This window comes from Chinchilla lanigera, unplaced genomic scaffold, assembly GCF_000276665.1.
Source record: "Chinchilla lanigera isolate Chin_1 unplaced genomic scaffold, ChiLan1.0 scaffold00071, whole genome shotgun sequence".
NCBI lineage: Eukaryota > Metazoa > Chordata > Mammalia > Rodentia > Chinchillidae > Chinchilla > Chinchilla lanigera.
Window position 1 is genome coordinate 12,099,007 of NW_004955472.1, and position 8,576 is coordinate 12,107,582.

The following is an 8,576-nucleotide window of genomic DNA, read 5'->3' on the forward strand; positions in this document are numbered from 1 at the left end:
ATGTTTATACATGTGAGCCTTATTTATTTCACTTATTAGTACGGTATGTAGTGGCAACCATTTACCTAAAAAAGCCTCAAGTTTATCTTTCTTTATAGCTGAGTAATATTCCATTATTAAAAATACCACATCTTTTTTATCCATTCCTCAGTTGATGGGTATTTGGCTTGTTTCCACCATTTAGCTATTACACATTGTGCTCCTATAAACATGGGTGCATATATATTGTTGTAGTATGATGTTTTTAGTTATTCTGTGGAAATACCGAGCAGAGGATTAGCTGGGTTGAATTCCTCTAATCCTATTTTACTGAGGAATCTCCAGACTGATTTCCACAGTGGTTGCACCAGTCTACACTCTCACCAACAGTGGAGAAGAGTTCCTTTTTCCCCACAGCCCCTCCAGCATTTGTTATTGGTTGATTTCTTTCTTTTTTTAATTTTAAAAATAAAAGGAGGAAAACATTAACAGACAGACAACCTTTTACAAAATAGCAAAAGAACAGTACAGACAATACAGAGTTACAGACAAAATAGTGGGAAATTAACAATGCTTGTTGTATTACATATTGATATCTTCAAAGTGGTTTCACATGAAAACAGATAGAGATATGCAATATTGATCAATCAAGGACTCATTAACAGTTTCTTTTAGCAAAGAAATAGAAGACAGTAAAACAACTATGTTAACTATCCTGTAAATACATACATACAAAATTTCCTCAGAAAACGAGTTCTAGAGGTCCCATTCAACCCAGCTATTCCCTTCTGGGTATTTTTCTAGAAGCTCTAAAAACATCATATCACAGCGATATATGTGCACCTATGTTCATAGCAGCACAATTTGAAATTGCTCTTGTTTCTTGACATATTCAGTGTGTTTTCCCTTTTTCCATGACAGAGTCCACACCTTACTAGTTTGTATACACTCTGTACTTGCAAACTGCTGGGAACAAAGATACTGTGTTTTGGATTTTTTGTTATGGAAATAATGAATGGATATATAATTGCAGGAAGAAACTGAAAAAGGAACATATCAGACCTCTGGAAAATCAATATTTATTCCATGAACCTAAACATTTTAGTATTTTTGTATATATTAACATCTCAAATCTAAAAATAAACCTGTGAAGCTCAGTTCAAAATGTTTGACACAATGCACTAAGCAAATACAACCCTTGCAGAGAATATAACCCTCCAGGGAATTAATTGGGAGAAATGTCACATATGTTTAAAAAAATGTTGTTGGAGTAAAAATACTGAATTTGTTATAGGAGGTTCAAACCACTAATTTGCCAAAAATTGGCACAGTCGATACTTTCAAAATTTGAGAAACAAGAAAGTCCCCAAGAGGTAAAAGTAAAATAAATTAGTGCATAAACTAGCAAATAAACAAAAGTAAGTGGGCATCTAAGAATTGTTGGGGACTGAATATATGATATAGAAAAAAGAACTTCAAGGACAAAACTAGGAAAGTTGTTTCCTAGGTAATCCCCAGGATGAAAAGGAAATAGAACCCGACTTTCCCTCTCTCTTCATGGAGATTCTAATGATTCTTCATAAGCAAGAATACCATCTATTAGCAATTCATAGACACAAATCTAGGCTAGAAGGAGGAGGATGAAGGGAAGAAATAATGATGAGAAAAATGTGTTTGTCAAGACCATGTGGGGAGAAATGAGGGAGGTAAGAGCAGCCCCAGCGAAAAGGCCAGTGTGCAGAGCCATCCCTACCCACAGCAAAAGGAGCTGCTTCCTGCGGGAATCTGCCAAGTGTGTGCACATAAGGCAGCCTAGCAAGCTTCTAATGTTACTGCTTTCCTTGTCTTCTTTGAGAATTTTTTTGCCGCCTACATCTCATGGAGTTAACTTACAGCAGGTACTTAAAAACAGTTGTTGCTTTTTAAAAAATTCAATTTATCCTATAAACTCTGACAGTGAGACTTCCCAAGCAGCTGAAATGAAAGTAAGTTCAGCTCCAACACACGCTTCTTTAAAAATCCTGGACCATTCTGTAAATTTGAACCTATGCTACCATAGTCTAAACAAGGGAACTCAGTAAAAATGGTCTTCCAACCTGGACAAAGCTGAACTCTTATCTGTCCTCTGCACCTGTAACCGCTTGATTTATAAATAGTTTGCAGTTTTACTTTGCTTCATGGTCAGCTGCACAGCAGAAGAAGTGCCTAAGATCAGGTTTCTGTTGTGACTAATCCCCTGAACAGTGCCGGAGATGAAAGGGAGCCACCTCCGAAGCCCTCAGAACCAGAAGCACATCAGCCCGTGCGGAAATCTGAGCTGTAGGAACCCTGCGATGTGGCTTGATTCAAAAAATAAAATAAAGCACTGAAAAGGATCTGGGCCTTATTGGATAGACAGTAGCAGGAATGAATGAATCCATTCCAGAGAATTTTTGTATTTACAGGACAGACACTACAATTGCAAGGTATATAGATCTTCCCTCTTTTTATTTCTAGAATAAGTCAAAAAGATACTGCTTTTCCCCCAAAGGGATTCTCAGCTAATAAACTTAATGATATGCTACAGAGCCCCAATCATTGCCTCTATGACAATTATGTGGTAGCGTAAAAATCCCCTTATTCATTGATCAAATAAATATATATGGACCTTCTCTTATGTGCCAGTCCTACCCTAGAGTCCAGGTGTACATGAGAGGACAAACAAGACAAAATCTCTGTCAGAATGGTCCTATCTTTCTAATACAGTGTGTGTGTGATATAATGCTACACCAGTGCATAAGAGAATAGCCAGGAGACCAGAAAGGAGAGAAAGTGAGTTTCGGTGACCTAGCAGACATTGTTTTAAACCCCAGTATCACCACTAAAGTGCTATATAATGTCAAGAAAATCATCTCCTCTCTCTGACTCTCTTTTCTACATTTATAGTTAAAGGGACCGTAAGAGCTACCTCACAGAATTATTGTAAAGATAAAAAAGATTAAGCAAAATGTCAATCAGAATTAAATCTGACAAATGTTTTCTAACTGTCCAAAGAAATCTTCTCTGTAGAGAATATCACCAAACAAAGAAATAAAAATAAAAGCTGTATAATTTTAAAGTAAACTGATTTATGGCTGAGTCTGCAGGAAAATCAGAGAAATTCTCAGATTAAAAAAAAAAAGGACTCTCAATTAATTGGCAAGACACCATGTCATATAATCTGAAAAATTACTGTTATGGAGATTATGTAGCATAGAAATTCACTTACTTAGTAATCAAATTAGTATGTACTGTCCTTCTCTAGAGAAAGCACATAAGCAGAGATGTAAGCAAGTGCTTGAGGCAGCATTTGCTTTGGGCTTCTGCAGACGTCAGAAGGCCCAGGAAAAGGGAATCAGGGGAGTGGGAGTCTAACCCCACCTATGCTGGGATTTCCAAAGACCTCAACTTCAAAGGGACATTGACATAGTACTTCCTTGTCTCATTCTTAGAAGGGACTAGGGGAAAAAAGTCTACTTGGAAAAATTGCTGGGTATCATCCTCCATTCACACAGGTATTCAGGCCTCTGGTCACAAGATCCATGTGGACCGCAAGAACAAAAATAAAGCTGATATTTGGTAGAAAAGATTCCTAGGTGGCTGACGCTCCCAAACCTCTGAAAGAAGTAAAATTCACTTTAAACTCAGGCCTCAAAGGATTACCACAGGTAAGGTAGCGAAGTAGGCACATCACGTTCACAGTCAATATTAACAGAATATACCATGAAACAAGTCTATATCGATGAAAATCAGTGGAAATAACAAACTTAGCCAAGAAACAAAATGTTAAATAAATGTGATGAGTTTTTCAGAAGAAAAAAAATATATAAATATGTAACAGGAAATAAAACACAAAACTAATAGGCAAGGTTTTTAAAATTAAATCCAATTCCTAGAAATGAAAAATGGTATTACAATTGGAAATACTCAGGAGTGTTAGCTACTACAGGAGGGCACATTTGTTTCTGCGGGCTTTTAACCTTCTCCATACTTTTTAAATTAAGAAAATATAAATATAATTATTAAAATATAATTGTTTCTTAAAGAAAAGATTCTTATGTGGGATTCATAATTCAGGGTGTCTGTGACCTTGAATAGAAAAAAGTGTATTTATTTTTACTACTGGAGTCTAGTATTTCTAGAATGTAAGCCACAAACCATAGCCATGATAACAATAACTTTGAATTTTTTTCCAATATAACACAATTTTTGCACATATCACAAAGTTTTATTTACACTCACCACAATCATAGTACTCATTGTAGGAGGCCTAAGAGTTGCTTTGTTGTTACGGAATGTGTTCATTTTTACAATATCTAATACTCTATCACAATGATTTTACTCTTTGACAATTATACTTCAATATAGTAGTATAGTGGCTTCTTTTGTAATCTGATGTATATTATTTGATCAACTTAAAAATCATTACTGGGAGCATCTTTAGGTTTCATCTAGCCAGTCATCTGTGACACAAAAAGGTTTTGTACACATATATCAAAACATCCATAAATATATATTATTACTTGTTAATTGGAAACTTAAACTCAAAAAAGAATGTAATGACTATTCAAAAATGTAACTCAAAATTAATTTTCTCTTTATTTTTAATGCCAAAAAATGACCCTTAAATATAACTTTTTAACATGTTAAACTAAGGATTTTCTTTTTTTACCTTACGGCTTTATTGTAGATGTCTGTCAAATTCAACAGTAAAAGAGGCAAGCAGTGAAGGGAGAAAGAAGTGGGAAAAGTGTCTCGCAATTTGTCAAGCCGTAAGCTATTACCACCTCCCCTACCAAAAAAATGATTTGAATGCCTCCACTTTCTCTGAGTTAATTTTAAGTCACTCATTTAAGAATTCATGCTGGAAGCCAGGCATGCTGGTGTACACTAGCCATCCCAGCATGCCAGGCGGCTGAGACATGTTTAAGTTCAACCTGGGCAACTTAGTGAGAACCTGTCTTAAAATAAAAACTTTAAAACGCAGTCTGGGGACATAAGTCAGTGCAAAGGCATTGGGTTCAATCCCCAGTACTGCAAAACGTTTTTTATAACTTAAGAATTTATACTAGAAATTGGGCAGAGTTTTCAACCTAGTGAGAAAGAACTTTACTTACCTTTACAAACTGATACTTAAAATGTAATTTAGTCTTCAGATGTTTTTCCACAGGAGCCTGATTTAGGGTATTTCATCATTTGTTTAACAAAGCTGCTTTACTACACCCCATCCTAGATCTCCTTCAAAGTACAAAAGTAAAATTTTTACATATTTGTGTCCAGGTTTGTCCTAGATCTTGTTCCAAAACACAGAAGTGAAATTTCTACATGTATTGTCCAGGTTCATTAAACTTGGCTGACCCACCGCACCCGAACCAGAACTTCAAAAGAAGCTGTGAAGAGCAGCGCTTGTTCTAGCTGGAAGAGCATCCTGAGTCCCTGTTTATTCTTCAGTGTTTCGGCCTCCTTTCATCTCTAGCTCTCAGATCCTGGCACAATACCCCAGCTCTGACGTTTGCCTCTGACCCACTGGGTCTCAGGCTGTCACTGACATTTTTATGTTTTGCTGATTCCAAAACTCTGCTTACTTCACTAATTCTGCTGCTTCCACTATCCTGAAGGAGAAATCTCCCTGTCTGGGGCAAGCCTGGGGCAAAGGAGAAGGATTTGGATGGGCCCATCCTTCTTCATAGGGCCCAAATAGACCGGAAGGATATGCTACCGTTATCCATGGTTTTTTTCCATTAGCAATATTTGAAAAGGGATTTTTACATGATTCACACAGTATGATGTCACTGATGACCAATCCGGACTTCTTGCTTCACTTTGAAACCTTCTTCAGCAAGGTGACATACACAATAGAACAGAAAAGTAGCCCTTCAGAATACTTTCCAGGGGGTGAGGAAGTACAGTGAACTGTACTCTACAACTCAGAGAAAAACCTCCAAAAATATTTTTCACCCATATTTCTCCCCCATATTACTATATTATGCAACAGGAGCTTATTTCTCCCTTTAAATTTCTAGCTCACTGTTCACTAAGTTCTGTGAAGTTGTTAAAAGAGAGAGAAATTGAGAGATGAGAAAGTTTCTCAGAGATATTGTTAAATGACTCAAAGCACAAGGCAGAAGCACATAGATAGGCTGCTCCTATTTGGGTAGGAAATATGGAGAAGTAAGAAATATGCTAGCAAAAAGAAACAAGAAAGAATAAATCTGCAAATGGTGAATTTGGTTCTGGGCATGATACTTCCCTGATAATTCCAACTTTTATAGTTTTGGTGTGATATCATGTTAATACTCTACATACTTTAAGAATAAAAACATTTTAAAGGGATAATAAAACAGAAAAACTAAATACAAAGTGCCATCGAGAACTCAAAATTCTTTCAAAAGAAAAATATAGCAACCCTCCTGGGATGGAATAGTGGCAGAGCCTAGACTCTGAGGGACTCGGGTCAACAGTGTCTGACTATTTGCCTTTGACCTTGGTAAGCTATGGAGAGAGGGGGCAAACATATCCTGAAACCATTTTAATAGGTTTGCTCTTGAATTATCTGAGCAAAGCAAATCTGACAGTATTTTACATCTACTATGAGAATGTGCAAATGAGTTAATGTGCCAAAATTACTGTGAACCAATTTTTTCTCACTGTGAAAAGAAGAACAAGCTATTATGAACTGGGGAAGGTACAAGCTCAGTGAGGACAGATCTGAACTGGTAGCATCAGGATGCACTCAAGGTTTATATATAAAAATATATATGACATATACAGATGCACATGTATGTATACATGTATACATTTATTATTTATATGTATAGAAATACACAGGTAGGATGTATGTGCCAGTGCTTCTGTGTGTATGTCTATATACCTGTACATACTTTGTATTTCTTAGCTCTGTCCATAGAAAGGCCTAAAAACAAGCAACCATAGTAGAAATGAGCACATCTAGTACCCCGGGTTTGGTCTGCTGTGTCATTTCCCACTGATGAGGAACTGGGAATCCTAGTTTCCTTGGCAACAGTCTTCATTGCTCAAAGTAAAACTTTTGAATTAGCTGTAAAAAAAAAAAAAAAATTATTATTAATTGCTAAAGATCACCAAATGCTTTCCAAGTTCTCTTGTGAGATAGATGATAGATAGATAGATGATAGACAGAAGAAAAATAGACAGATAGATAGATAAATAGATGATAGATAGATAGACAGGTAGATAGGAAGATGATAGATAGATAGCTTTGAGAATCTAAGTGGAATATTTCAACTCAAAAAGTTAACCACATAAGGTTTCCTCCAGCTGTATACTTCTGTTCACCACAGGCCTCTTGTTTCTGCATGCTATTTTGCTTGATTTAACTTTTCAGCACCAAACTTCCGGTTTCTTTGCCAACAAGAGTTAGAAGACTGAGTAGATTAGTAGATTTCTAAGACTGGCTTAATCACAAAGGGAAAACAGTACACAGTCTTAACACGATCCTCTTGCAATCAAGTTGGACCGATGGTTCCTTCCTGGAACTTGGGTTTGATGGTAGCAGGCAGAGAACTTCAACCTCCCACTACCCCACCAGAAAATATTTCATCCTGCTGCCAGCTGATAAGAACAATGAAGAAAGGAGTGCCCGAAGCCCAAGGGGAATTTCTCATCAGTGAAACCTATGTCCAATTCAGAGTCTGACCGCAGTCACTTTCTCAAACAGTCAACCAAGGTGGCTGTCAGGAGAACTTAGCAGGAAAGGTAATTTGTGTCTACCAGCTCAAGTTTAGAAATAAAAAGAGAGGTTGAGTGAATTGCTCAGTATAAAATTGGGGCACACCTATATATAAAATTTTAATCTTTCATCTTGAATCTAGAATTTTCTCCAGAATTAGTGTAATGCAAATTTCTTATTAAACTGCTTTTGTAAGCTAATGGATTGAGGAACATAATACATAAATGCATTTCTTAAGTGCACATGCCTATTGTTCCTGCATTTGGGAAGACTGAGGCAGGAGGGCAAATCTGAGTTCAGTCTGGGCAACTTACTTAGACTCTGTCTCAAATACAAAATAAAAAGGGAGTTGACTGTAGTTCAGCATAAAGGCTCTAGGTTCATTTGCCAGTAGCCCCCCCATAAAAAAAACTAACAAAAAAAACATTTGAAGTAAATTTTCCAGTGTGTGAAAATCATTGCAGATGAAAAAAGACACAAATAATATGTGTTAATAGGCCTCATAATAATAGGAAAATAAAATTTAAAAGCACAGCATGCTAGCATTGAAAGATTATCTGCTTCAGAGGATGTATCTATTGGGGTGGGAGGACTGTTTTGTTTCTTGTTTGTTTCAACATCTTTAAACAGTGTCCCCCAGAACCATCTTCTCATTCCCAGAGATTCAACCACAGTTTGAAAACCACCCATTTATTCAGACCCCTTGCTGTACTTAATGACAATTAAGGGCCAGATACCACAGGTTTCCACTGTGAGGTGAAGGCATAAGCAATGAAACAAAAATACTTTTTTAATCCATTCTGTCTTCACTGCAAAGGATCCAGGGAGAGAGAGAGAGAGAGAGAGAGAGAGAGAGAGAGAGAGAGAGAGA

At 36.7% G+C, this 8,576-nt stretch overlaps 1 long non-coding RNA gene across 1 annotated transcript in view; it reads right to left on the reverse strand.

The window, feature by feature from the left end:
• Positions 1–8,576, reverse strand: part of LOC106150330 — a 16,815-nt gene that overhangs the window by 966 nt on the left and 7,273 nt on the right. The gene's annotated exons all lie outside the window — the stretch shown is intronic.